The sequence below is a fragment of the Ambystoma mexicanum genome, chromosome 1p (genome assembly GCF_040938575.1).
Source record: "Ambystoma mexicanum isolate Mex_15411 chromosome 1p, UKY_AmexF1_1, whole genome shotgun sequence".
In the NCBI taxonomy this organism is placed as follows: Eukaryota; Metazoa; Chordata; class Amphibia; order Caudata; family Ambystomatidae; genus Ambystoma; species Ambystoma mexicanum.
Window position 1 is genome coordinate 219,482,659 of NC_090921.1, and position 13,952 is coordinate 219,496,610.

The window sequence follows — 13,952 nt, forward strand, 5'->3', positions numbered from 1 at the left end:
GCCGCATTTGTTAAGTTTCCAGTGCCTCATCTATGGTGTCTTTAGAGTGCAATGGGTGAATTGTATAATGGTCTAAAATATTGGATTCTGTCGTAGGATCTAGAAGTTGAAATTGGCCAGTTCCTGACAAGTCTTGATTTATTTCCGTGGTTTCCCTCAGGTTTTTTTTATATATATTTCTTTGTAGTATTCATTGTTGTCTTTCAGATATTGCAGGGCTTCTCTAAATTTATGTAAATCCACTAGTTTGCTGCCAAATATTTTTGTCTTTTGTAGGCACGCCATTTACTAGGATAATCAAAGATTGATCTATTGGACGTTGCACTCCAAGAGTGAGTACATTTTCTTTGAGATCTAATGGCAAATAAACTACTTTGCCACAAATGCCTTTCAGTAATTCAGAGGGAGGTAGTTTTGCTGTTTTTGGTTGAAGACGTATTATTGCTTGAAATGGGTGCACTGTTTGAATTATAATGCTCTCATACAAGTTAAGTTGTTGCAGTGGTTTTGGTAGTTGGAATATTTCCAAGTTATTAGTGATAGCATGTGAAGGAATTTGGTTGTTGGCAAGGTTTGCAGTGCAGTATCTGCAAAGTATTGAGGGGTTAGTAATTTCGTATTTGTTTTCTGCTATAAGATAGAGAGCTAATTGGAACCACTTGGAATCTTCGTGGTCTTCTATTTTGTACATTATGTCTACAGTTTGTGTCCTCTTTTTATAAAAAGTCCTACGGCAACACACACACACATGGTTTGGTACTTCAGAAGATGTGCTTTTAAACTTTAGCATTTCTTTTTTGTATGTGTGTAGTAGAAGGTTGCCATCTGTAAAGTTGTTGCTACTCTGTTCTAAAGATATTGAATTTTATAAGTGGGTTTCCCTTCCAAAATATTTTCTCTGGATGTGCTCTATTTCTTCGAGTAGTTCTTTGGCTGTACCATTTAGAAGAATGTTATTTATATTGGCAGTGCTAAAGCAAGACTTTTGGCATAGTACAGTTTATGAACGAGATTTCTTACAGTTGAATGGTGTGTTCCTATTATTTTGATATGATGGAAGGTGCTTTTTCAACTACGTCCAAAAAAGCAGGCTAATGAATGTCCTGGTAGTCCTGTGTATTTTTGCACTAGACAGGAGCCCATAGTTTGTAATAGTTTTATTTTCAATGTGTCTTTGCCTTTCACATACTGATTGAGGAACTTGCGTAAAGATGTGAAATATTTTTTGCCCATATTACACATTCATGTGCACGGCCATTTATAGACTGGAGATATTGGTTCAGTGGAATGGAGAGTTGATGCTAAATTTGCTAGAGATATTTGTGTGAGCAGCATTTCTTGTTCCATGATCGTATTATGAACCTTTTCATACCCTCGTCCACTTCTATGTATGGCAATTGGCTTCATTTGCTTTTGTTTGTATGCTTTTTCTTTGAATTATGGTTCTGTGCTGGTGGTGTGACTCCACTCGCCTGCACAGCTATCTTTGTTGATATTCTGTTTGTTGAGAAGTCCTTGTTTTAGTTTAGTACTTAGTTTTGTTAGTGGTTTCATTCTGTTTAAAACTAATATAAATAATTTTTGAGGTACAATCAGTAATACTGAATCTAATGATGTTGGGTTGATACAGTTGTGTGTTCTACAATACTAGAATACTACAGTGTTTGATTAACAGTTAGAACATTATGACAGTATTGCACTTACTTTGTTAGATGCAAAGAGTAGGTTTCTTATGGGTTCTGTTTGTACTTTAGACGCTACTGGTTTTCAGGAGTGTTGTCTTCACTGCAATTGTGAAAGAAGGAAGTTATCGCATATGTGTGTTAATGTCGCAGTAATTTCACTTGAAGAATAGATGAGTTATATTTGCAAAAGAAATTCTTTCTAGGAACAGGTACTGTATGTGTTAATTTGCATAGCTTTGTATATGAATGGGGATTTTGGAGCATCAGCTTCATTGCTAAGGGGGTTAGTGGAGTATTTATAAGTGTGTCCTATGAGGTGCACTTTTGAAAGTATGTGTTGCTGTTGCACTGTTAAGTATGGTAACAGATTAGTAGAAGTTTTAGTAGGGCGAGAAGAAAAGCTTGGAAAAATGATCAGATTGAAAAGGAGAATGTGTGTAATTCCATACATTTATCTGTGCATAGATGTTTTCTACATGAGTGCTGGAAACATTTCAGTTCTTTGACTTTGTTATCCACATTCCTATTAGCACTGTTCTGAATGTAGACTTGTATTTGTTTGGTTTTGCAAGTATGGCAAGTGTCAGGAATTCTGTTTAAATAAATGCATTTTATGTACTTGCAATGCTTTTGTAAAATACAAGATGGTCTCCTGTTTTGTGTGCATTCTAGGAATTTATAATAGTGTGTTAAGGGGTCAGTGGTTGTGAAAATGACAGAAGGAAATAAGAGAATTATAGGTTGGACATTGCAATGAGTAATATGGGTAAATTAAAATTTGGAAAGCAGACAGATTTGTAAGTGTAGTTGATTATCGGAGATGGGAGAAATTAGAGTATGCTTTTACCCTGTTCACATGCATGCATAAAAGAGTTGAAAATCTTCAGTAAACAAAATATTCATACTTGTAGTTTGTATTGATGTATGTAGATGTAGTTGAATCTGGAAGGAGAAATCTTTAAGAGTTTTACAGTAGTTTTTTAGGTGCTTTGCAATCATAGGACACTTGTACTCAGAGGGATGAACAGTTCATCTAAAGTGCTGAATCGTGATGACAGAGTTAGATGTAGAGTTCTTGGATGTGATTAGTGAATGTTTGTGTGACTGCTTATGTGTATCCAATGAGAAAGTGGTGCAGACAGTGATGTGGAAAATGAAAAAGGGCTGGTCATGTACTGCGGGGTCCGCGGACACCGCGGCTGTTCGCAGACAGGGCGTGCCACATCCAGGGTTTCTCAGTATATCCAGCATGGAAAGGGGACTGTGTGGATTAGCCAATCAGGTTTTGAAGTTGTTCTTTGCAGGAAGAGAGGCTGTGTGCGTACTGAAGATGGCAGCGGTGAAGAAGGTGAGGGTGTTGGTAGATGAAGATCTGTTTGTAAAGGTTTTAGAGAGGTATGCTATGTCTAAACATATGGCTGCCAGTTTTGGTTTTGAAGGAGTGGAGGTTTTGTGGTCAACTGTGCCTGGTTCCAATATGCAGGTAGTAGTTGGAGTTTGTAAGAGTTTCTCCATGTGGAACAGTCCAGATGTAGTGGTACTGCATTGGGGTGCTGTCCATTTTGGATACATCAGTGCTTCTAGTTTGTTGAGTGCTCTTCAAAATTTGGTTCAGGCAGTGATGGTGGTTCTTCTAAATACCAAGGCGATTTTTTCTGAAATGTTGCCTAGGGTAGTATGGGGCAATACGTAATGTTTTTTGTCCCCAGCAAAATGGTGCAAGGCGTTTGGTTAACAAAGGGATGTCTGTTTTCTTGTTTAGAGCTGGGATGTTGTCTTGTAACACTGACAATATTGATTTTGTTGATGGTGACTATTTCAAAGCAGATGGCATTTCTTTATCCATATTGGGAAATGCTATGTTATTTCAAAATATGAGGAATGCTTTACAGAGGATAATGTGAAAACATCAGGAAGAAAATAAGTGAAAGAAAAAAAATAACAAAATGAAAGGTGTTTCTTTAGAAGCACTTTCACAAAAACAAAAGAAAGTCTCTTTTCAGAGCCACCATCAAAGGGGAAGTGGAGTAGACTATTTAAAGTTTCATTCCCCACTCTCAGACTTCACGATTTGTCCGCGGACACCGCGTGTTACATACAGGGATTTTGAGGCTGAGAGGCATGCAAATGAGACTGTGCAGGCCAGGGGATTGGTCATTAAGTTTTACTGGGTGTGATGTGTAAGGATAGAATTTGGCAGAAAGTCTGTTTCCTGAGAGGAGAGCAGATAGCTATGGCTATGTCTTTCAGAAGGCAAATTGTCTGGATTTTGGGTGACTCATGGATAAATTGGTTGGAGTTGCATGCAGATCGCTGTGGAGTGGCTGCACATCTTGGATTCCCTCATGTGATTGTGCACTGGCATGGAGTGTGCGGAATGAAGTGGTTAGATTTGGTTCCTCTTTGTGCCACTTTGTATACACACTGTCATCCAGACATTATTATTATTATTAATTGTGGCGGGAACATATTAGGACATGTCTCTGGAATCTCCTTGCAATTTGCAATGAAAGAAGGACTTCATAAAGTCACGGACATGTTTCCAAACTCCTGAGTAATTTTTTCTCGTATTGCGCAGACGCAAATGTGGCTGCGTTCTTCTTCATTTGGTCCACAAATGGAGAAAGCGAGGTGCAATGTCAACAAGGCTGTTTGTGCTTTTTTGAGAGATGTTGGTATGTCCTCTTTTCATAATGAAAATATATTTCGTAGCACACACATTTTTCGCAGCAATGGAGTCCATCTTACTCATGCTGGGAATCAGATTTTTCTGCAAAATATACAAAATGCATTGCAAAGCTTTTTGGAAGTATAGCAATCCTTTTTCCAGTAGGTGTTGACCACTTGAACTTTTTGAAACACAAAAAAACACCACAAAAAGGCTCTTTTCAGAGCCACCACTTCCTCCCCGAGCAGAGTGCAATGGTTTCGATAGCGCAGTACCCGCAGGACTTCTAAAAATGCACAGGGCCCTGCAGCATTTCATTGGCACTTATATTTTTAAACTGTGAAAGGTGGCTCTGTTTTTTGTTGTTTTGTATTTTATTTGGTGTTTTTTAACAAGACACACAAGGAAAGGAAGGAAAGGGAGGGTAAGGAAGGGGCACCAACCATGGGTGTAAGAAAGGGCAGGTGGAGAGAGGAAGATGTTGGGGGGCCTCATTCGGGTAGGTGGCAGACATTCTAATGCTCCCGGACCGTAGCCTCAAAAGCACTTCACAGTGTCTCCCCCTGCAGAGAACTGTGTCGCAGTACATACACAATATCACGACCCTCAAATGGTAAGGGTAGGATGGTAGGGGAGGAAGCGATTGAGGTCTCATCATAACGTTTTTGGTGGCGGGGAATTTTTGGGGTTGGTTACTGGGACATGGAAAAGGGGAACAGGTGCACGTGGGACAGTGATATTACATTTTTCCATGATATGGCTTTCTACAAAGTTCGTCAAAATAATGAAAATGGTCATTAATTGATACATTTTTTGTTCTGAATGCTGTAGATGATTTTCCACAGTGTCTGTTTCTTGTTCCATTACTACATGATGTACTGTTTGAGTATTATTCTTATTTTCTGTATGTACTGTTAAAGGAAAAAAAATGTGTTAGGCACATGTGAAATAATTTACTTGGCTTACCGTGAAAACTGTAGTGTTTACCATTAGTATCACTGGTTTCGCTCATTTCATCCCGGGGAAAATTTGCTTCAAGCCACTCTAGAGTGCTAGCCATTTCTGTGTAAAACAAAACATAATTTTTTGTGTATCCTACTAAAGAAAGTTTATAACTATAGGAATTAATGTAGTGTACTTACCAGTTGGTTTTTTCAGTTTTGCTGTTACTGCTTTGTAGGTGTGCTGTTGATATTTGCTGTGCAGATTCTGTATAAAGCATCAGTGAGGTAATTCTGCTGGAGGCATGTGTTATTTTTTTTGGTATGTTACTTTATGTTTCATATGCTATGTAATTGGACTGTTGATGTCTTCCTTATACAGTTTGTACTTATTTATTTTTTAATGTAATGTATTTATATGCTGCTCTTTGAACATGATCAGTGTGTTTGTTGTATGATACAACAATGTAAGATAGCCCATGAGCTTTTGGACAGTGCTGATGTTGACTGAGTCCGTCCGCGGACATTCGCATGGTCCGCGGACATTGCAGCCACTAGCATGGGACAAGGGATTCAGCATATTGTATGGTATATCTATATAAACTAAAGGTATCCTAGTAAAAACCTATCAAATTCATGATACCTATTTCCATATTCAGTGAAAACAATGTGTGTAAGGGATATCATGGTTAAGTTGGGCTACTAAAAACCTATCAAATTCAGTGAAAAAACATTGTTAATGGGACGTTATAGTTAAGTTGCACTACTAAAAACCTATCAAATTCAGTGAAAAATCTTTGTTAAAGGGACGCTATGGTTACAAGTAAAAACGAAAACCCCCAGAAATTCACCAGTTATGGTAAGCTAAGCAACCATAACTCACGCCACCACCGTGCACTGCTAAGAATAGCACACAAGACATCAAAGATGACATCACAAATATCATTGATGACATCACATGTGCATTTACTTTTCAGAGGAAGTCCCTACAAGGAGTTGTGAATGTAACGTTGGCAAAAAAGTGGCAGGGGCGATCAGGAGATGTGTGATGAACTAAATACTTCATTACGCAATGCACTGCTCCAAAGAACATTCCATTGCAGTGTTCTTTCTAGTACAGGAACCTACTCATACAGAAACGTAGGCATTGGCTGCAGCATACACCAGAGAGGTGTAATATATGCAATAGTGCCTTTGCTGCATGGCGGCAGGCCTCGGATGCATGACTGCAGACGTTGCACCGAAAGTATGTCCATTGGTTGCAAGTACGTTTCACATTGTTGCCTTTGGTGTGTGGTTTATCAGCATTATACACATTGTTGGTTGCATGGATGTGGTGATTGTTAGCATAATCTACAGTTTTGGGTACATGGCTGGAGATGGCAGAGTGAACAGTCCTGCGGTGTGTCCACTGGGCAAAGTGTTGAAATACTGTGTTTATAGAAGTGTGTAGGGTTCTACTGATGGTGTATGTGGTTGGGTTGTCGCCATTGCGCAGATTACTCAGTACTGAACTGTATTATGCTGTAGTGGTTCTTTATAGTCAATAGAGTGTTGGGGCCATGGGCAATGTTGTGAAGATTTTGTGGTTTGGTTGGAAGTAGTAAAATGCTATGTGAATGTAAGTCAGTAGGGGTGGCAGAGGCTGTGTTATGTTTGTGGGTTCTGGTACCTGGTTACATGTTTGCATGCATGGCTGCATTACATTGTACAGGTTGGGTAGGACTGCGGGTGTCTGTGTTATGTTTCTGGGTTGTGGTACCTGGTCAAATGCTGGCCTGCATAGCTGCATTACGCTGTGGTGCGTGTGGCCAAGCCCTAGGCTCTTGGGTGCATGGCCGAAGGCCGTAGGCTGTAGGCCATGCCCGCAAGAGGGTAGGCCTTGGCCACACCCATCGTAACATAATGCAGCCATGCATGCTAACAATGTTATACTGGTCTATGGATGCCACAAGTATGTTAATGGAGTCATTTTGTTTTTCAACTTCGCTACTTTGGGTAACTTGTTACAACGATACGCTGGTGCTTAGTACACAGTTACAACTGTGCATCTCTCCGAGGGTGGTCACCTTTACAGAATGGTTGTGAAGTACATTTTACACTTGCTGGAGCAGTGGAAGTGAGCTGTTAAGCGTACACTTCTATATGGTGTAGGTTATAGTACATGTTCCACATTAGAGAGCAACATTCCACTACTTGCGTTTGCTGTGGTTAGTCCCTGAAGAGACCCTTAGTTTAGGCAGTGCAGTAAGATTTTGCGCCATGAAAGGAGTTGCTCTGCATCACACATTTAAAATATGCAAAATGTACACAGCCACCCACATATAGTTGCGGTTACATAGAACTTACATTTACCTACATGGAGAGAAGCTACTACCTTCCACATAGTGCAATGAATGTACAGCTGCTACAGTATATCAATGTACATTTACGGGCCCGATCTGCTATCTTTATGTGTAGAGTCTTATGACTGCACAGTGTTGGTTGGCTGACTGTGTGTGCGCGATGGCTGCGCATACGTGGATGGTATGGCCATCTTACGCACTGTCGTGTTTTTCGGCAAGGACATTTCACGCCTTCTAGTTCATGAAAGGAAACACATTACTTTACAACTCCTTTACCGATTGTGCTTGATTTCCAGTGTCTGCTTTACAGTGAACTGAACTGATTGTGTTACCTGTGTGGTAGATTATGGTCATTGGTGAGAAGGTTTTGTTGGCAAGTGGCACTTGTCAGTATGTGAAGGTTGTAAGCATGCAGTTATTAGTGTTTCCATCTTAATTACATGTTGAAAGCATTCCTATGTGTTTGTATATGTGAGGTGGAACTAATACCGGAATTGCAAGGCCTACACAATATGGTATGGTTTGTATTTTGTGCCACTTGCTAAAATGCCATCGAATGTCAGTTCGGCATAGATACATGGAGAAAGCGTTTGTTCAGGACTTGTTCTGGAAATACATGATTGCAGAGAGTGCATGTATGTTGCCACATGTAGGAAGTCTCAAAGATTTCATGTGTGTGTATGTTTTTGTTTCCCTATATTTGTACTAACTACATGAGAACTTTCTGTGCATTACCTATTCTGTTTAACGTGGCCCTACCATTCTAGCCCAGTAGTCTAATTCCTGTTTTAATCCTGAGATTCTACAACTGTGTGTAGGATTGTTTGCAGCACTTCTGAAGAGCAGTACCATTTGCAAACATAAGTGGTGAGAGCCATTTGCAGAACTGTTTTCAAAAATTGCTGGCATTTGTAATACATCATTGATTGCTACATTTGCATAGTAATGTACACCACTTGTATTGCAAAATTTGAATGGACCAGGTAGTTTTTTGTTTGAGTACTGTTTCCTTAGTAGACTTTACAATGATGTATTGCTAACAATTTCATGTGGTGGAAAGTACTTTTGCAAGCTAGTTCAGAAATGCAGCTTATCAAGTGTACTGGTACTCCTGTGTATTTCTGCACTGGACAGGAGTTAAGAGTTTGTAGTATATTGTACTGAGTGAGGCACTTCTTGAGTGGGGATCTCATAAGGTGTACTCTCGCGACCCGTATGTTAGTGCTATTAAAGTTGGCAATGGTTTTCTTATTTTATTATTTTATTCTTGTGTCGCAAGGATGTAGGTCAACACGGAGACATAGAGTCCCTCAGCTCCGTTTGTAAAGTAAGCAGTAGTTTGTTTGTGCCTACACCTCTTTGCGCCAAATTTCTGATGTAAATGAATAAAAGTACGTAGTCAAGTTTCTTCAAGTATATTTTCTTAATTTATTTGATATATGTTCTGCCCATATGGATGACACGTGTTTCGGCGTTCCATTGGCGCCTTTTTCAAATCCGGGCTGAATGCAAGCGTAACATGTAATAAAACAAAACACAAAATATAACATATGAAATAGCATTTTAGCATATTTTATAACACATTTAGTAGTTAGAATAGTGACTTAGGCTGTGTAGTATATCCTTTTAGCATTCTCAAATTGCATGAACACCTAAAAGTGCAGCACCTCTTAGTTACCTCAAATGGTTAAAAATAAATCCATTACAGTGACTATGTTAGTTTTTTAAAATTAAATTTGTGCAATCCGAAAAAGAAGTAAGTATGGGATGGCATGGACCTAACAATTTTTGGCTGTCAGAAAAGCATGTGAATTTGTTTTCTTACCCTTATTGAATGTAATGCGAATCTCTCTTTCCTTATTTCCGGGAATTAGTTTTTAGTTGAAGTGTATCACGGTAGTTCCAGGGTTAAATCCCACCTAGAACAAATTTGGTTGTTCTGTTATGCTAACATTAGCCTTTTAACCTTCTATCGGATTGATTCTTTATGCATGATTCCCTAGCATATATTTAGACACATTTTAAACTCTAGTAAGCATGACTAGTAACATCTTTCTCATTGCATTTGTGTAAAAAGTGCTATTCATATTTACAATCCTCCAATCGCATTACATATCCTTGGTCTCATGCATTCTGTTACTCTAGCGGTCACTAGGAATTACTTTTTCAGTTACAATGACTGGTAACCGATTTGCTCCCCATTTGTGTTTACCAAAACACCCTTTCGCGTGAGTTTGAAATCTCAACCAAAATATATTTTGTTTATGCCACTCGGCATCAAGCGTGCTGAATTCTACATTGAGCATGCGTGTAGCGGTGGTCTTTCCACCCCTTAAAAGCGCTTACCTACAAAATTCTCTTGCTCATGCCTCAAGCATCGGGGGTCCTGTTTTGGTTCTGGCAAATCCTTGTTCATAAAGAGTTACAGATTGCTAGTCCCTCTTTCCTTTTGTTCATTTACAAAATTCGGCGGCCATACTTTGGGCTGAGTTTTAGTACGTAAGTCCTTTTTTCCTTTTTGATGTTTAAAATGATCTTTTGCATTTGTGTTTAGTGTAACATTGATTTGAATTTAAACTTCCGTATTTATCTTGCGCGGCTGATCTGTTACTTATTATTATGTCCAAATTTACAAAAATTAAAGTTAAAGGAGTAACTAATTTTTCCTTTATATTATGTATACCTAAGACAGTTTCCTGTTGGGAATGGTGCATTAGGGTAACTTTAGTTTTCTTCATTGACCATTATTTTCTCACTATATTTTATTAGCATTCTTTTCACAATTTCAGAATGGTGCATTGTGGTACCTGTGGTTTGATGTAAATTTCGCCTCTCTCATCTGTTTAACTTTCATCTGATTAGCGGTTTCGCCCATATAGGATCTCCCCATGTGTATATCTAAAACATATGATTTAACAGTGCACATTCTTTTCACAATTTCAGAATAGTGCATTGTGGTACCTGTGGTTTGATGTTAATTTCGCCTCTCTCATCTGTTTAACTTTCATCTGATTAGCTTTTTTTTTTTTTTTTTTTTTTTGTGTGTTTAGTGTAACATTGATTCGAATTTAAACTTCTGTATTTATCTTGCGCGGCTGATCTGTTACTTATTGTTATGTCCAAATTTACAAAAATTAAAGTTAAAGGAGTAACTAATTTTTCACTATGTTTATTAGCAAAACCAACACCAAATGCAAAATAAAAAAGACATTAGATTCATTGGACTGAAAAGAATCAAAATGGGCAAACGAGGAGGAAATCAAGAACTTTGCTTAAGGCAAGAAGAAGCCAGATTAATCTGTCATTTTCAAACATTGGAACATGGATTAAATTCAGACAATGAAATGATTCACTTTTGTGATGCTGGAGAAGAAGCAGAGAAATAGCAGAAACAAAACCAAAAAAATGATAATATACAGGACTCTTGTTATGAATATTGCAAATGTTTTCATTAATTACAAAAATGTTTTTTTCCTGTTTTCTATTTTGTTCAATTATAATTTGTTGCATAGAAAAATATTATTGAATACTGCAATGTTAAAACATATGCTTCAGATATACACATGGGGAGATCCTATATATGGGCGAAACCGCTAATCAGATGAAAGTTAAACAGATGAGAGAGGCGAAATTTACATCAAACCACAGGTACCACAATGCACCATTCTGAAATTGTGAAAAGAATGCTAATAAAATATAGTGAGAAAATAATGGTCAATGAAGAAAACTAAAGTTACCATAATGCACCATTCCCAACAGGAAACTGTCTTAGTTATACATAATATAAAGAGATTAGGGGGGGGGGAATAAAATACTAATAAACATAGTGAAAAATTAGTTACTCCTTTAACTTTAATTTTTGTAAATTTGGACATAACAATAAGTAACAGATCAGCCGCGCAAGATAAATACAGAAGTTTAAATTCGAATCAATATTACACTAAGCACAAAAAAAAAAAAAAAAAAAAAAAAAAAAGCTAATCAGATGAAAGTTAAACAGATGAGAGAGGCGAAATTAACATCAAACCACAGGTACCACAATGCACTATTCTGAAATTGTGAAAAGAATGTGCACTGTTAAATCATATGTTTTAGATATACACATGGGGAGATCCTATATGGGCGAAACCGCTAATCAGATGAAAGTTAAACAGATGAGAGAGGCGAAATTTACATCAAACCACAGGTACCACAATGCACCATTCTGAAATTGTGAAAAGAATGCTAATAAAATATAGTGAGAAAATAATGGTCAATGAAGAAAACTAAAGTTACCATAATGCACCATTCCCAACAGGAAACTGTCTTAGGTATACATAATATAAAGGAAAAATTAGTTACTCCTTTAACTTTAATTTTTGTAAATTTGGACATAATAATAAGTAACAGATCAGCCGCGCAAGATAAATACGGAAGTTTAAATTCAAATCAATGTTACACTAAACACAAATGCAACAGATCATTTTAAACATCAAAAAGGAAAAAAGGACTTACGTACTAAAACTCAGCCCAAAGTATGGCCGCCGAATTTTGTAAATGAACAAAAGGAAAGAGGGACTAGCAATCTGTAACTCTTTATGAACAAGGATTTGCCAGAACCAAAACAGGACCCCCGATGCTTGAGGCATGAGCAAGAGAATTTTGTAGGTAAGCGCTTTTAAGGGGTGGAAAGACCACCGCTACAAGCATGCTCAATGTAGAATTCAGCACGCTTGATGCCGAGTGGCATAAACAAAATATATTTTTGTTGAGATTTCAAACTCACGCGAAAGGGTGTTTTGGTAAACACAAATGGGGAGCAAATCGGTTACCAGTCATTGTAACTGAAAAAGTAATTCCTAGTGACCGCTAGAGTAACAGAATGCATGAGACCAAGGATATGTAATGCGATTGGAGGATTGTAAATATGAATAGCACTTTTTACACAAATGCAATGAGAAAGATGTTACTAGTCATGCTTACTAGAGTTTAAAATGTGTCTAAATATATGCTAGGGAATCATGCATAAAGAATCAATCCGATAGAAGGTTAAAAGGCTAATGTTAGCATAACAGAACAACCAAATTTGTTCTAGGTGGGATTTAACCCTGGAACTACCGTGATACACTTCAACTAAAAACTAATTCCCGGAAATAAGGAAAGAGAGATTCGCATTACATTCAATAAGGGTAAGAAAACAAATTCACATGCTTTTCTGACAGCCAAAAATTGTTAGGTCCATGCCATCCCATACTTACTTCTTTTTCGGATTGCACAAATTTAATTTTAAAAAACTAACATAGTCACTGTAATGGATTTATTTTTAACCATTTGAGGTAACTAAGAGGTGCTGCACTTTTAGGTGTTAATGCAATTTGAGAATGCTAAAAGGATATACTACACAGCCTAAGTCACTATTCTAACTACTAAATGTGTTATAAAATATGCTAAAATGCTATTTCATATGTTATATTTTGTGTTTTGTTTTATTACATGTTACGCTTGCATTCAGCCCGGATTTGAAAAAGGCGCCAATGGAACGCCGAAACACGTGTCATCCATATGGGCAGAACATATATCAAATAAATTAAGAAAATATACTTGAAGAAACTTGACTACGTACTTTTATTCATTTACATCAGAAATTTGGCGCAAAGAGGTGTAGGCACAAACAAACTACTGCTTACTTTACAAACGGAGCTGAGGGACTCTATGTCTCCGTGTTGACCTACATCCTTGCGACACAAGAATAAAATAATAAAATAAGAAAACCATTGCCAACTTTAATAGCACTAACATACGGGTCGCGAGAGTACACCTTATGAGATCCCCACTCAAGAAGTTCCTCACTCAGTAGATTGTCACTAGGGGATACAGTACCAAGCAGACCAATTTGGGAAAACGAATTCAAAAAATGGCAGAATACATGGAGAATAGAGAAGAAGAAGCAAACAAACTTTTCTCTGCCAAAGGGAATAACACCCATGCTTTCACTTCAAGTTTTCCGAAAAGAGAGGACCTCAGATATAAATTTGTAAAACTAGAGAGGGCCTCTCGCAAAGAAATTGATAAGTATTGGGAAATAATCTCTCTGAAAAACTATGTATCAAAGGACCAGATCCCAAGAGGACTTCGCATTTTGATCTTTCCAGATCTCAGTAAAGACGATGATAAAGATTTGGCTAACAATTGGGAAACAAACCTCAATCAATGTTCAAAACACATGTTAGAAATGCTAATTGAGCATGCACAGAGAGAACACAGACGAATAACTGATCAAATTGAAAATATAAAAAAGGAAATTAAAGAGGCAAAAGCCTTAGAAGTGACTAAA